Source organism: Apodemus sylvaticus, chromosome 7 (genome assembly GCF_947179515.1).
Source record: "Apodemus sylvaticus chromosome 7, mApoSyl1.1, whole genome shotgun sequence".
NCBI classification, from domain to species: domain Eukaryota; kingdom Metazoa; phylum Chordata; class Mammalia; order Rodentia; family Muridae; genus Apodemus; species Apodemus sylvaticus.
Window position 1 is genome coordinate 108,061,200 of NC_067478.1, and position 16,091 is coordinate 108,077,290.

The window sequence follows — 16,091 nt, forward strand, 5'->3', positions numbered from 1 at the left end:
TCACATGGCTGTTGTATTTTTAAGTTTTGAGAAACATCATGCTGATTTTAATAGTGTAAATGTGGGTAGTGAGAAAGGAGACCAAGAAACAATAAAAATAGATACTGAGAAAGGATATGGGAACGGTAGCTGAAAGGCCCATGTGACATTAAAGAGGCAAAGAGACTCTGGTGGTTTTAGACAGGCACTAAGGTGAGAGCATCGCATGTGTCGTTTCCCATGAACCACTGTAGCATTTTCTAGCCTAGCTTCTGTTCTGTCCTCTGTTGTGAAGCAATTTTCTCCCAATCGAATCTTTCCTTCATGCAGGGAGGGCATCTTGTAAGACTCAGCAAGTTGGGGCAGAGGAGCTGGTTCAGTTGGTAAAGTGCTTGAACACCAGAGTTCAACCACCAGAAACCAAAAGGATGAGTGTGGTGACTGCGTTTGTCATACAGCACTGGGAACACAGAGATGGAGGAATCCCCAGGGCTCATCAAGCCGCCAGCCTGGACTGCTTGGTGAGTTTCCAGCCAGTGAGAGGTCCTGTCCCAAAAGGAGGATAAATGGCACTCAAAATTGTACTTTGGCCTTCACATGCATGCACATCTACACACACACATATCTGAACACACATGTACACATACAAAGTCTTAGGAAGTAAACAAAGCCCACTGGGCTTGGCCAGCTTTTGACTATTACAGGATTTGTAAGCTCCCTGCCTGGGTTCTGTAAGTAGTAACAACTGCCGTGGACAGGAGGCTCTGGCCTGCGGAGCTGCTGCTGCTGTAGTCCTTTCGGGAACAGCAGGCAGGTGTCTTTCATGAGTTGTCACATGTTGTGGGGTGGGTTTTCTGGCGATGACGCTGCCTTGACTCATCTGTGCTTTGTGGTAAGTAGCCCACGCAAGCTCACTGAGCCACTAGGCAAGACTTGGATGGAGGCTCCGTGGCTTTGTCACTAGTGCTCTACCTGGAGAGAATTGCATTTGTCACGTCCCTCCAGGACTGGAGGTCCTCTCACACAGTACCAAGTCTCTGCTCAACCCAGCAGCTCAAGAAGCCCTGTGGAAAGGTAGGCTGGATATTTGCTTTCTCCTCTTCAACTCAACCATGATCTCTACTCTCAGACTTCATTTCTCTTTATGTAGACCCCATTTTCAGATGGCTTCAGCCAAATTCACTATTCTTCACACTCACAGTAGGCTTGCTTTATGGGCATAATATTATTGTGCACTGTGTAATTCAGAGTCTGATTTCTATGCCCCTATATCTGATTGCAAACTTTATTCTAAGTATCTCCTCTCTCCATGTGTAAACATTGCTCCACAATTCTTCCAGTAAAAGCTGATTAGCCAGTGGCTGAGAAGGAGACAGAGTAGGGCAAGACTTTCACCCAGCCAGGGGAGGGGCGGGAGAGAGGGGAAGTGGACTAACCATGAGGAGAGGGTTCAGGATTTCATGAGAAAACAGTTCAAGCAGAGAAAACCAAAAAATGCAAGTGTCTTGGGTGTTGGCTGAGAGGCAGCCAGATTAGTTTAGAGGATTAAAATAGAGTAACACTGCTCAGTTGTTATGCCTTTAAAGATTGCTAAATAAATATAATGGTCCAATCTTGATGGATAGAGAGATGGCTTAGTGGTTAAGAGCACTGGTTGCTCTTCCAGGAGGTCCTGAGTTCAGTTCCCAGCAACCACATGGTAGCTCACAACTGTCTGTAATGGGATCCCTTCTTCTGGTGCATCAGCAACAGCATACTCATATACATAAAATAAGTAAGTTAATCTTAAAAAACGAAAAACACAAGAAGACCTACAGAGTCAGCTAACTTGGGTCTACCGGGTCTCACAGAGACTGGGCCACCAAGCAGGGAGCATTCAGGGACAGGACCTAGACCCCTACACATTTATAGCAAGTGTGCAGTTTGGTTTTCATGTGGAACCCCTGATGAGTAGGGACTGTCTCAGACTCTGTTCCCTGCACTGGATTCCCTTCCCCCACCTGGACTGCCTGTCTGGGCCTCAGTGGGAGAGGATGTGCCTAATTCTGCAAGGGCTAGATGTCCCAGAGTGGGGTGGTAGCCAAGGTGGGGTTCCCTCTTCTCTGAGGAGAAGGGGAAAGGACAATAGGTGAAGGGATTTGTAAGGGTGGGGCTGGGAGAAGAGGAGGGAGGAGGGTCTATGATCTGGATATAAAGTGAATTAAAAAAATAAATTTTTGGAAAAGATAAAAAAAATATAATCGTTTTGTTTTAATTATTTAAGAGCTAAATGGATAAGAGAAAAACAACACACTAATTAAAAATGCACTAACATTGCTTCTACCTCAGGATCTTGTGTAGGCTGTTCCCTCTTGGAAGGCTGTCCCCCAGTGTCCACCAGCTGCTGTCGAAGTCGCAGAGCTGTCTTCTCACTAAGATGCCCCATTAGGCACTTCTTCTAAAATGCCAGCCCTCCTGAGCAAACCCTAGCTTCCTTCCCTTCTGGAAGACCGGTATGTTTATCCTTATTGTCTATCTTCCAAGGACATATTAGTACTAGGGCGAGGGTTTTCTTCACTTACTGCTGTGTGTTTCTCTCCAATGTCAGTACCTGACATACAGTAGGTTTATATAATTTTTTTTCTTGGAAAACAGCTATAACGGAACGTGTTCCAGTGGTTAAGAACACTTGCTGCTCTTCCCAAGGTTGCAGTTGAGCTCCCAGCATGCACATGGTAACAGGCGCTACCTGTAACTCCAGTTACAAGAAATTTCACACCCTCTTCTGGCGCCCATGGGTACCAGGCAAGCATGTAGAACACATGCATACATACAGTTAAGCCATTCATATACATAAAATAATAAAAGTATACCTTAAAATACACCTTAAAACAAAAACCAATGAAGTAGATACTTGTATTGTTTTTCATTGCTGTGCCTAAATACCTGACAAAAGAAACTTAAGGATTTGAGTCTCTATTTTGGCTCATAGATTTAAAAAATGCAGTCCATCATAGAAGCTAAACCATAGCCCCGTGGTCTTGAGGCATCTTGTTGGTGCTGTGTCCTCAGTGAGGAAGCAGAGAGAGGGGGGAATCTGGCATTTTGGTTTTCTTTTTCATTCACTCTATGATCCCAGCCCACAGGGCAGTGCTGCAGACATTCAGGGTAGGTCTTCCCTCTCAGTTAAACCTTTCTGCAAGCTCCTTCATAGACACACTTGCACTTCTGTGCTGATTCAAAATCCAGTGGAGTTAACAATGGAGGTTAACCCTCACCGTGATGTTATTGAGGTATATGATGGTGATAAAACTTACAGGTATAAAATAACTTCCCCAGTTGCATGGTTACATGAGCGAGCAAGGGTTATACAAGGTCGTGCTCATAAGAGCCCCATGGTAACATGGGCTTTCTGTCATCACAAGCTGCTGGGCTCAGTGAAAGGAAATCATTTCTCACATCTGTTTTTCTTTTTGGTTATCCAGACCACTAGACCTTCAGATGGCCTTCCTGAGTTACTGAGTATTTGTTGGCAGACAGGGATGCAAGACAAACTCAAAATGCATGTGCCATGTAGGGAAGTTAAAAGACTAAGTCCCTTTGGTGAAGCATAAGAATGTGAACTTGTTGAAGCCAGCCCTGGGCATCTGGCATGGAAAGAGGTTGCCTGTTCAGCCCACAGTTGCCACTAGTGGGCCAAACCCACATGTGGATACCAAAGAGGCAAAGGCTCTGAATGACCTTCTCCAGACCTGATGATATTAATTGATGGGCAGTATATTATTTTTCTCCATCAAAAGGTATGCATATGTCTGTGTGTGCATGTACAGGTATATCAGTGTGTCTATGTCTGTGTGCATGGATATGTGTGTCTATATGGGTTTATGTGTGTATACGCTTGTGTGTGTGTGTGTACATTAGTGTCTGTGTGTCTGCATCTGTAGGTATCCTTGTGTGTTTGTGTGTGCACCTCTGTGTGTATATATGTCTCTGTGTGTCTTCCATTATGGGATGAGACGTAAACAAGAAGAAAGTCTCTGTAAATCCTTAAGAAAGGGTAGTGCTATTTTGAGCAAGATTGGTCTGGTCTTGATCACTGTTGACCTCAGTTGTTTTAATGTCTGTCTTGTGTTACCAAGACTGGTCTTGAAGTCCAGGCCAGAAGTGGTTTCCCTACCTCAGTCTCTCAAGTAGCTGGGTCTGCATGCATGTGATACCAAGGCTAACTGGTATTAATCATTTAACTCTAGAGTTAGAGGTTGGTTTTGTTTGTTTTGTTTTTGTTTTTTGAGATAGGGTTTCTCTTTATAGCCCTGGTTGTCCCAGATATCACTCTGTAGACCAGGCTGGCCTCAAATCTGCCTCTGCCTCCTGAATTCTGGGATTGAAGGCATGTGCCACAACCGCTTGGCTTTTTAATCCTGGTTTAATGTCCACTGAGATATTGCCTTTGGAAACTACTTTTGTCTATCTCCTCGTGCTCTCAAGTCATCCTCCACCTCTCCTGAGCTACAGATATTCTGTTTACTACATTGCATCAGAACCAAGTTGTCCACTATCTTGTGGCTCCAAGGATTGAATCAAGGGCCTTGCATGTCCGAGCTACATGCCCAGCCCAAGGCATTCACTTGTAATTCCCTATGAAATCTAGAGCACCTAGAGGCGTGTGGCCTAACCATTACTGTTTCCCATTTTCCTCCCAGTACCTGGGACATACTGGAGCCTCCACTGTTGTACCAAAGGCAGTTGAACTCTGAGAGTCAGTGGTGTTTCTAAAGAAAAGGTGTTCTGTGGTGACTTTTTCATGATAATGTCAGGTGTGAACCAGCGTTGTCAAACCACTTCTGTTTTGAACTTCTCTTTCATTGTCACACTGTCTATGTAAGGTAGTGTCCCTGTTAAAGTAGCAGGAAGAGAAGTCACTCATACTGAACTGTCTGATCCTCAACATCTCCTTCACCAAGTCCCCACAAGACAAGAGACAACAATCCACCTAGAGACTGGGTTGCCACATGCACCCCTTGAGTGCTTTGGTTTCCTTGTTTTGTAGACATCATGAGTTGCCATGGAAGACACAAGTTTCTCTCAGCTCTAAACACTCTGAGTTTGGGGTCTTATCAGCTGATACTCCTGCCTTCTCCTCAAGCTCTGCAGAGCAGGTCATGCTTGATTCATGAAAAAGGCCTGCACACACCCAGCCCTGTGAGCCACTGCACACACCCAGCCCTGTGAGCCACTGCACACAACCAGCCCTGTGATCCACTGCACACACCCAGCCCTGTGAGCCACTGCACACACCCAGCCCTGTGAGTTGCCTCTCTGTGGCGTCTCAGTCCTCTCAGTAGGAGGATGATTTTTCCCAGTGACAACTGCCTCATGGTGTCTGTCTCTGTGCTCTTCTGATGTACTCTTTATCTGATGGTTTGTGCCTGCCCTCAATAGTGTGTTTAAATAGGTTCTATCTTTATAAAAATGGTTAGTGACGAATTTAGAGATTTACATATGCCAAAGTGATATATATATATATGGAGAGAGAGAGAGAGAGAGAGAGAGAGAGAGAGAGAGAGAGAGAGAGAGAGAGAGGAAGATAAGGCTGCTGATACACCCATTGATACAAGGTGGCAGTGTCCATCAATCCTCTCATCCTCTGAGAAAGGCAACTAATTCCCCTATGTACACCCCAGCACAGGGATGTCTGCAAGCTAAGCAAGCATTCTAACCCTGAGCTGCACCCCCAGCCTTATCTTCCTGTTCTGAAGGACAGCAACAGAAGAATGTTGAGGGAAATTCCTCAATCTTCTGTCCACATACATACTCATAAGCACTCCTTGTGGGGGTTGGGCGAGGATTTTGTGCTAAAAAGCTACTCCATTTTCAAGATTCAGTCTTCCGAAGCTTTGTATTTTTTCTCCTTGTGTATAACGTGATTCATTTATTTTCCTTTCAAATTTTCCAATTCATAGACATTTTGGTGTTGGCTATAATCTTGTTTTTTATTATAACCCTAATCTGTTTTGTTGTAAATCACACTTACCCATGAAATTAGGTTACTTGCAAAGTAGTCTACTAATTGCAATTATAGTTTAGATACCGCATATCCGGTCTTTCCAGACCTATATAAAAGCAGGTTACATCTGCCTTTGATGTCCAAGTTACAAAAGTAACAACAGGCTCTTAGCTTGACCTCAATGGCCTCTAGCTATTTCTGAGTGTTGCCATTAAGTATGTCACCCATACTGATTGCCAGCTGTGGGAAGTGCATGGATGAACCCCATCTTTCCTCTCTTGCTCTGGCTCCTCTGTGTCTGCATCCTGCAGAGACACTGAAAACCCCTCATCGCTGCTACTGCTCGCTGGAAAAGCCACACTGCTAGAGCCAAGGCCTCAGTCCCAGGACTGCCAAGTATGCTGAGCTTGCCAGTTCTAGGGTTGTTAGAACAGAATGGGGTTTTATGTGCACGCTGCGGAAACGGCCACTTCCCCCCAAGATTGAGCTGGGATCTGAAACAGTGATGCTTTGAATTGGGTTTCTAAAAGGTTCCTTGCTGCTAGGTCTCCCACATTCTAGTCCTATTTGGGAAATTGTTGGGAGATTACAGAGCTTGGGTAGAAATCCACACCGTCCTTCAAGCCTTTTCCTTTTGGTTCTTAGCCTTCCTAGTAACAACGCTTGGCTCTGTTCTTTAATCGCAGTATTTCCCAGCCACGGCAACAGATTCACACAGATAGCTAGCTCTGTGTCTGGAGCAGTCCTGTTACAGGTGTCTATGCCAACAGGCTAAGATTATGCTCGACTGGCCAAGACAGACCTTTATGTAGTTCTCAGTCGCTCAAATGCACTAAAAATGCCTACGTTAAAATGGGTTGTGAGGAGAGGTGCCCCACTCTAGTGTCTGCCTCTGAGGCTGCACACATCACAATTCACAGGAACTACACAGTGAACATCTGTTGTCAGAACCCATCACTTCTTCCCCAGCTCCTGGGCCAAGCAGGGGTGTGTAGCTGAGGTTTAAGGGCGCACCTTTGTGGTCCAGCAGTGTTCCTGGTGTGAGGGTTTGCCTCAAAACAGGGCTCCTGATGTTTCCTACTGAGATGTGTGAAGCAAATGATGGGCCAGGCTGTGGTGGGGGCTTCTCACCGTGGCTGTCATCACCTCTTCTCAAACTTATGTATCTTTCCTGTCAGAGATTTGCGGGGATTTTGTTTTGAAAAGTTTAACAAAACATTCTCTTTAGACGTTTAAATAAAATTGCTTTTCACTGAGTGAGTAGTTAGGCCGGACACAGTCTCACTAGGTGACGTCAGCATGCAGGGCATGGTCTCCTCAGACTTCAGCACCTTTTCTCTGGTCTGCAGCACTGGTCCTCTCTCTGGTCCACAGCACTGGTCCTCTCTCTTGTGTGCATTAGAATTCAGGAGTTGCTTTCATTTGACTAGTCAGGCTGTCCTTGGAGACTCATTCAACTTAGCAACATTAACTAGCAAGAATTCTAAAGGCAACCTTACCTAGTTATAATGTTCAACTTCTCTGAATGGAAAGCTGGGTTAAAAAGCTTTAAATCCTTCAAAAGCAATACAATCTTTAAAAAAAAAATTTACCCTGGTTATATTTACAACCACTATGGTTAAATATAGAAATACATTTTTTAGGAAACCACCAAACTGTCTTTCAAAGTGGCAGATGCTGTTTTCACTCCCGCCAGGCACCCGTCATTCGTGAGGGTGGCTGTCACTCCGCATCCCTAGCGGCTTCTAGGATTCTGAGTTTTAGCCATTCTAATAGTAGTGCTATCTCATTGTTTTTATTTGCATTTCCCTTATGGTTCTGATGGGGAATATCTTTTGGATGCTTATTTGCATCTGAATGTCTCCTCTGGTGAGTTCCTCAGGTCTTAGGCCTGTTTTTCAAGCAGTTCTTGATATCCTTTTTAATTCTTCTGTCTTTTTTCTTTCCCTTTGGGTAGGAGATTGACCTCAGGGCCTCCTGCCCATTAGGTAAGCACTCTACCACTGAGCTACATCCCTGGCCTCTGCTTTTTCCTTGTTCTATTTTAGGAATTGAAGTACAGAAACTTCAAAATGGAGGATATTTCTACTACATCAAGATAGTTAAGCACTGTTAAGAGGTACATTGTAGCAATTACAATTTAGATTTTCAATTTGCCATTGAATAATAATACTAAAGAATTGTTTTCTATAGGAAAAATATTTAAAGATATGAAAAACTTCTGATTAATTCTACAACAGGTTTAACATCTAACTAGGGCTGGGGGTGTTGGACTGATGGTGCTTATGATTTTAAACCTCATGCTAGGTGATGGGAGCCAGCAGGGTATGGTGGTCACGGATTTGGATGGGCTTAGCTCAGTGTTGTAGTTAAGCAGCTAGACAACCATGGGCCGATTGTTTACCCTTGGGCTTTCAGGTTTTTAATCTGGAAGAATGGAAAGTATTTCTTACTGTGGTGGACTGATTGGATCCCTGACTCACAGTGTGACTGTGTTTGCACATGGTACTGTAAGGCTTAATGAACCACTGAGAGAATGGCCTGATCCCTAGGTATGGTAGACACTTACAAGAAGAACACAGTGAGTGCTGGCACCCAGGAGCACAAAGTATGGACCAGGGGAGCCCACAGGCAGAGTGTGGGACCGGGGGAGCCCACAGGCAGAATGTGGGACCAGGGGAGCCCACAGGCAGAGCGTGGGACCGGGGGAGCCCACAGGCAGAGCGTGGGACCAAGGGAGCCCACAGGCAGAGTGTGGGACCAGGGGAGCCCACAGGCAGAGTGTGGGACCGGGGGAGCCCACAGGCAAAATGTGGGTATCAGGTGCCCAATCCATTAACACCTGAGTTTTAGACTAAGAATTGTGAGAAAGCACAGTCTGTTGAGGAAGCCATCTTAACACCAGCCTTGTAGGGCTGTCCCTCTGCGGTGTTACATTTGTGCCCTAAAGGCTCATGTGTGGGAAAGTTCTGAAGGAGCACTCCAGGGCAAAGGAGTCATTGAAAGCATGGCCTTGAAGGGACTACTGAGCATTTTCCTTCTTTTTTCCTCCCTCCTTCTCTCCCTCTCCTCTTCCTCCTCTTCCTATTTCTCCCCCTTTCCCCTTCCCCAGCCTCTCTCCACCCTCTCCTGCCCACCATGAATGAATGAATAGCTTTGCTGTGCTAGGCTCTCCCCATAATGACATTTTACTTTACTCTAAGACCCAAAGCAGCAGAGCCAGCCAGCCACAGACTAGCAGACCTCTGCACACAGGGCCAAAAAAATCCTTCTTTGATTTAAAATGCATTTTCTCTGATATTTTGTCAATTTCTCTGTCATACAAACACATACACAGATACACAAACACACCATACATACACACACACATACATATCACACACATACATAGACACACACAGACATACACAGAGCCACAAACATATACACATATATACACACCACACACAAGACATATACACACATATACAAATATACACACACAGACATACATACATACATATACCACACACATAGACACATACACACACCATACACATACCACATATATGCATATACCATACATATATACTACATACCACATACATAGACATACATATACACCACACATACTACATATGTACTACATACACATAACACACACACACACACACACACAGTGAGTTTTACAATCACATGGTGCCAGGACTAGGAAGTTTCTATAGAAGTGTTACCTGGCATTGTTAGTCTCGGGTCTGTGGCCTTGTGGTTACATAGTATGATACACATTAACTGGATGCAAGAGAACTGAGTCTTGACAAATATTTGAGAAACTGATTGTAAATTAGTTACATGGGAGGCATTTCACTTAAAGTCAGCCAGTCAGACAAAAGCAAGTATGGCAACTTAATTCAGGGCCAACATTCCACGGCCTTCCCCCAACCCCCACCCCTGCTTCCATCATTTGTCAAATGTTTGCATTTATGTTAGCTTAGGAAAAGGGCTCCTCCTCCTTTTTTCCTAAGAAAAACCCAAATCAATAACATGTAGGTTGTAATGGGTCTTGAGGGGAAAAAAAAAACAGAACAGGAAATGTCTTTACAGATAAAGGAAGCGCATAAAACAAATGTACTTGTAATTGTAGGAATTCCTAGTATAAATGGCAAGCAGTTAAGCTCCAATTTTAAAAGAGTCGATGCCAGGAAGTATAAATGTTGGTCCTTAAACAACTTTAATATATTGAACATTCAGTTTCTCTTACTGTATTCAACTTACAGATGCCTGGATCCTTTAACCTTCCAGGAGCTGGGTGGTGCTGTACAGGTTTACTGGGGGGAGAAGGCAGCAAGGGTTGTGCTCAGCTGTGAATCCTTTGAACTACAATTCCAAGCTGTCAGAGGAGAGATGGGAACATTTGTGTAATAGAGGCAGGGGTGCTATGGAAGTAACCAGTCACTCGGATAGGACCATTCCACATAAAATTCATGCCTTGTAGTATAAACTCAGTTAGTACCCATTATTGGGAAGGTCATAGGCCCTATATAAGAACTTACTAGCATTGTTTAGCTAAATTACCACAGCATCAAATTACTTGGTAAATAGTTATGCTTTTGTTTTGTTTTGGTTTTTTGTTTTGGTTTTTCAAGACAGGGTTTCTCTGTAGCCCTGGCTGTCCTGGAACTCACTCTGTAGACCAGGCTGGCCTGGAACTCAGAAATCTGCCTGCCTCTGCCTCCCAAGTGCTGGGATTAAAGGCATGTGCCACCACTGCCCAGCCTAATAGTTATGTTTATAACTACAGAAAAAATGCTACTGCCAGCCTTGTTTAATTGATTTAATTGATTAATCAAGAAAATGTCCTAAAGACTTGCCTACAGGCCCATCTAATGGAGATATTTTCCCTACTTAAGGTCCTTCTTCTGAATTACCATATCATATGTCAAGTTGACAAAAACTGAAACAAACAAAAACAAAACCAACCAACCAAAAAAAAAAAAAAAAAAAAAAAACCAACCAAACAGAAACTGACCACCACACAGCCTTTTTCTATTGATCAATGGTAACCTCAGAAGCTCATGGCTGCTCCAGGTACTAAGAATAAGTGATGGTTGAGTGCTCATATATAAAGGAGACATTTATACCACGCCCTCTAGGGCTCAGGGACAATGACAGAAGAGAGAATGGAAAGAGTGTTAAGAACCCACTACAGGGAGAAAGACTGTAAGATGCCATCCTTTGGGCAGGATACAGCCATTGCAATTATGAACTCACAGCACCTAGTTGCCTAGAATGGGCCTGTTAACACCAAGCTTGGATGGGGCAAGGGCTCAGGATGCTATTGGCTACTGATGGGTTCTGGAAGAGGGGAAATTATTGACTTTAGTTATAGACCCATTGTGATCCCATCAAACTCCAGTGGATAGTTTCAAATCCTGGTTAAACACAATGGGTAGCAAAATGAAACAAAACAAAATGATATTAATTAGAGAAAGGGACTGGTAGGAAGAGAGGATGTTAATGGGGATGAAGGGGAGATAAGAGAGGTTGGGGGTGTGAGTACTCAGAATACATCATATACATGTGATATTGCCAGCCAGCCTACCCTACCTTGTGAACCCAAGGTTCTTGTGAAAATTCTATCCACCCAAATCAAGATGGGTGGCAGTTGAGTAACAACTCTCTTGATTCCACATATGCATGTGTACTTATGAAAACACACTTGCACACATACATGCCAGCCCAACATGTGTTCACAGACAGACATGAGGTTGACTCCACTAGTACTCACGTGTCATGGACTATATGACAGGCAATGAATGAGGCGGTAGAGGAAGGGTCAGTCAGTCTCATTGTGTGTGCAGGAAATTCCTCTTACCTCACTCACTACACTTGGGATTCCTCTGTGCTTTCTCAAAGTTGTCATGTCTCCTGTTACATTTTGTCCCCCCTGGATCCTTCCATTGGGCACTATGCTTATGCCACAAAGTTGGAGAAAAATAAAAATATTAGATGACTAAGAAAAAATAATCATGGTATGCACTCACTAATAAGTGGATATTAACCTAGAAAACTGGAATACCCAAAACATAATCCACAGATCAAATGAGATACAAGAAGAAAGGAGGAGTGGCCCCTGGTTCTGGAAAGACTCAGTGAAGCAGTATTCAGCAAAACCAGAACGGGGAAGTGGGAAGGGGTGAGTGGGAGGACAGGGTGAGAGAAGGGGGCTTATGGGACTTTCAGGGAGTGGGGGGCTAGAAAAGGGGAAATCATTTGAAATGTAAATAAAAAATATATCGAATAAAAAAAAAGAAAGAAAAAAAAAGTAAAAGAAAAAATAACCTGAAAAGCAGCCATTACCTATGCTTATTTAAAAGCAATTTTTCTTAGCTTGACATAGTGGCTGTGTCAGGGTTTTTTTTGTTTTTTTTTTTTTTTTTTTTGTACTTATATGTAGAAGTGTTTGCCTGCCTAGATGTAAGCATACCCTGTACTTGCAGTGTTCACTGTAGCTAGAACGCAGCATTGACCTCCCTGCAGTTAGAGATGGTTGTGGGTTCAGAACCCTGTGCGGATTCTGGGATCTGAACCTGGGTCTTTTGCAAGAGTAGTATGTGTTCTTACCCACTGAGCCCTCTCCGCAGCCCCTGAATTAGATACTTTTGATGTGATAAAACACCATGACCAAAAACAACTCACTGAAGAAAAAGAGGTTTTTGGCTTACTGTTCCAGATAGCAGGAGAGACATGGGAGCAGGCAGCTGGAGCAGGACACGGAGAGATCACACTTTCAGCTTCGTAGGAGCTGGAGACGAACAAGGCTAATTCTCAAAGCTGGCTCTGCTGATGTACTTCCTCCAGCCAAGTTCCAGCTCGTAAGGCTTCCACAGCACTCCCTAACAGAGTCACCAACTGTGGGTCTGTTAAACCAACTGTGTGGTATTTAAACCAAGTGTTTAAATACCTGAGCCTACACTTCAACCACCACATTAGCATATCATCTTTGTATTTGGTAGGCTGAGACAGGAGGCTCAGGAATTCAAGGTCATCTTTGGATATATATTTATTTTTAAGCCATCCTGGCTATATAATGAAACTCTCAAAAAAAACTTTCTTTTTTTTTATAAATAGTGTCTTACTTTTCTATTGCTGTGACAAAACACATGACCAAGACAATGAGTAAAAGAAAGCATTCGATTAGGGGCTTGCTTGCAATTTCAGAGGACATGAGAATCCTGTCAGTGAATATGGCACTAGGCAGGCAGGCAGGCGTCAATGGGAGGAGAGGTCCCTGGTCCTATGACGGTCTGATAGATGCCCCAGTGTAGGGGAATCGAGGGCGAGAAGGTCGGAGTGGGTGGGGGATACCCCATAGAAGCAGGGGGAGGAAGGATGGGGAAGGGGGGTCTGGAATAGGGGGAAACGAGGCAAGGGAATAACACTTGAAATGTAAATAAATTGAAACAGATAAATACAAATTAAAAAAAAATAAACAAGACTCATGAATGATATTGTTCATATCCATACAAGAAACATGATGTGAGAACTGCTGTATTGTTGAGCTTTCTCACAGGGAAAAAAAACAAAACAAAACAGTATGTGGAGGAAGGTAAGACAGCGAGGACGGGCGTGAGTCTGTCCTCAGTCAGGAATTCTGGGCATGGGACTATCATACTCAAGCCTCCTTTATCTATTTTGATAGTAAGAAATATAGCATATTTCCCTACTGATTGCATCAACTAAACAGCAAATTTCTTATACTGAAAGCCTTGATATATCTGCCTATGCCTATATATATAGAAGCCAAAGAATTTGGGCTGGTGGTCCTGTTGACTACTCTGCAGTTTCAGGAAGAAGAAAATGACATAGTAATAGATTCACAATATGGACACATTTGCCCATTTTTAATCTAGAATTTTTATGTTGAGATAATCATAGCTTCCCATGAAGATGTAGGAAGGAAGAACGAGTGGTCCTGTAGCCTTACCCACTTTCCCACAGTGGTAACATCCAGAAGTTGGAGTGCAGCATCCTTGGAACTCGCTGTCTGTCCTAAAACAAGACTTAGGATTTGAGGATGAATTCCACAAAATCTCATGGGCTTTAGTGGGAGATTTGCAAAGCCAAAATAAACAGTAGAAGTGGAGAACTTGCCAAGACTGTTTGCTGGACAGATGGCGGACCGGCATTCCAGAGAGAGGATGGTTTCCTTTGCTGCTTTTTCTTACCAGATGTGAATGACAAAAGCCTAGTGGATGGGACAACAATCAGGCTTCTTGAATAGCATCATTCAGGAGTTAAGCAGTAATAGTTTACAGCAGTTTGTTTAGGGAAGTCAGCTACCTAGCACCTAAAGACCTTGAGGGGCCTATGGAAGAAAGAAATTGGTTTAGGGAACAGATTGGGTGTAATCGTGAGGACTTGCTGTCCAGGCAAAACAGATGAGACTTACAAATGTTGATATTCTTTTCTGTCATTGTAAGACTTATATCCCTTTTTATATTCCTACAGTGTGGCATGAAATGTGTCAGGAACTTAATGAATGAATGATATATATTTTTGCTAATTGTTAATGCCTACAACTGAGTTCTTTCTTGTCCACCTTTCTTAGATCTGGGGAAGTTCATGTCTTTACTTTGGTTAAACCTCTTTGAAGAGTCCACAGCTGTAAGAGAAGTCTCCCTAGATCCAGCAAAGTCTCCTGCTATCAAATGATAGTCATCTTGAAGCTCTGGCAGCTCAAGCAAGTAGAGTCTGTTACCTCATCACCAAGGCAGCTCCGGAACAGCAGGCTCTCCACACTGCATAGTTCTGCCGGCTTCCCTTCCCAACTCCAGCACACTCTTTCTAAACTTGCCGTTTAGCCAGACAATGTAACTGAAACCTGCCGTTGTTTGTAAACTTTTATGAAAACAATTTGAAAATTCCATCTTTTAAACAGTTTCCTTCTAATTTTAATTCATCATAAAGATTTCTTCTAATCTTTTAAGATTCTCCCCCAGAAAAGTTTGGTTTCTGAGTAAACATCTTAGTTAAATACTAATGAATTTCAACTTCCCAAGAAAGAACCAAAGAGGCTGAGGTTTCTTTTGTGTACCAAATTGGAGCCCAGAGTGGTGGAACATGACTGTAATCACAGTATTCTGGAAGTAGAGACAGGAAGATCAGGAGCTGAAGGTCATGCTCTCCTGCAGAGTGAGTTCAAGGCCATCTCAAGGGCTATGTGAAATCCTGTCTCAAATAAACACAAAAAGCAAAGTGGCCGTATTTTGAGTAAACTATTATAAGCTTCCTGAGAAACTGAAAACAACTGAAGGAATCCTTGGTCTCTGTCTGCCCCACCCCCTCCGACACTTGCCATCACTCCTGTCACTGCTGGGATCCCGAGGAGTGTGGAGATGCAATAAGCAGCAGTGTGGTGGCACATGTCTGTAATCCCTACACTGGGAAAGCCCAGGCAAGACGAGGGCCAGGACCTGGAAGCCGGTCTGGCCTACGGAATGATATTCTGTTTCAAAACCACTAAACGAATAATAAGAATCAATTATTCAATTAGAAAGGAAAAGAAAGTATCATTCCAGGAGGCACCGGGCAGAGACCATGGGGTTAGCGAAAGCCTGTGACTTCTGCTAGATTGCCACTGTCAGTTTACCTTCTGCACTGGTAATGAGTCCTCAGTGTGGCAATATTCTGGCCTCAAGCTCTCTTCTTCATGGGACAACTAGTCCCAGATCTGTTCAGAGACATCAAAGGACGCAGCAAGCAAGGTGGCACAGTGACACCTGCCCCTTTTAAGACCTGTCCCTGGAGATGTGGAACATTTCCCCTAGTGACTCCACCATGATCATACCTCATCTGTGCTGTAGCTATCATTTTAGGATTTTTTTTTTTAAACCCTCCGACATGAGCACAAGAAAACAGTAACTTTTAATATCTTCTGAAAGAAAAGGAAGTATTTTTTTTATTACCATCCTCCATTGCCCCAGTCCTTTGAAAGGGAAAGCTGCAAATAAACAGGAGCTTGGAAATCTGACCTCGGCTGGTATAAGAATAGAGAGAATCTGGTGCTTCTAAATGTCTCATTCAGGATCCCAGTGTTCCAGGAAGTGGCTTGCTCAAGTTTCTCCTCTCTATTTAGCTCTCCTGA

General features: G+C 43.6%; 1 long non-coding RNA gene across 3 annotated transcripts; it reads left to right on the forward strand.

Moving 5' to 3' along the window:
- The first annotated feature begins 213 nt into the window (after window positions 1–213).
- On the forward strand, window positions 214–14,882 carry LOC127689295 (uncharacterized). Of its 3 annotated transcripts, none has more exons than XR_007978878.1 (5): window positions 214–500; window positions 880–1,053; window positions 2,308–2,471; window positions 3,444–3,758; window positions 14,556–14,882. It is a non-coding gene; the product is annotated as an uncharacterized LOC127689295 (long non-coding RNA). The 3 variants fall into 3 exon arrangements; XR_007978879.1 differs by lacking the exon at window positions 214–500 and adding an exon at window positions 7,923–7,953 and having other exon boundaries at window positions 508–1,053; XR_007978877.1 differs by lacking the exon at window positions 214–500 and having other exon boundaries at window positions 508–1,053.
- Window positions 14,883–16,091: the final 1,209 nt, after the last annotated feature.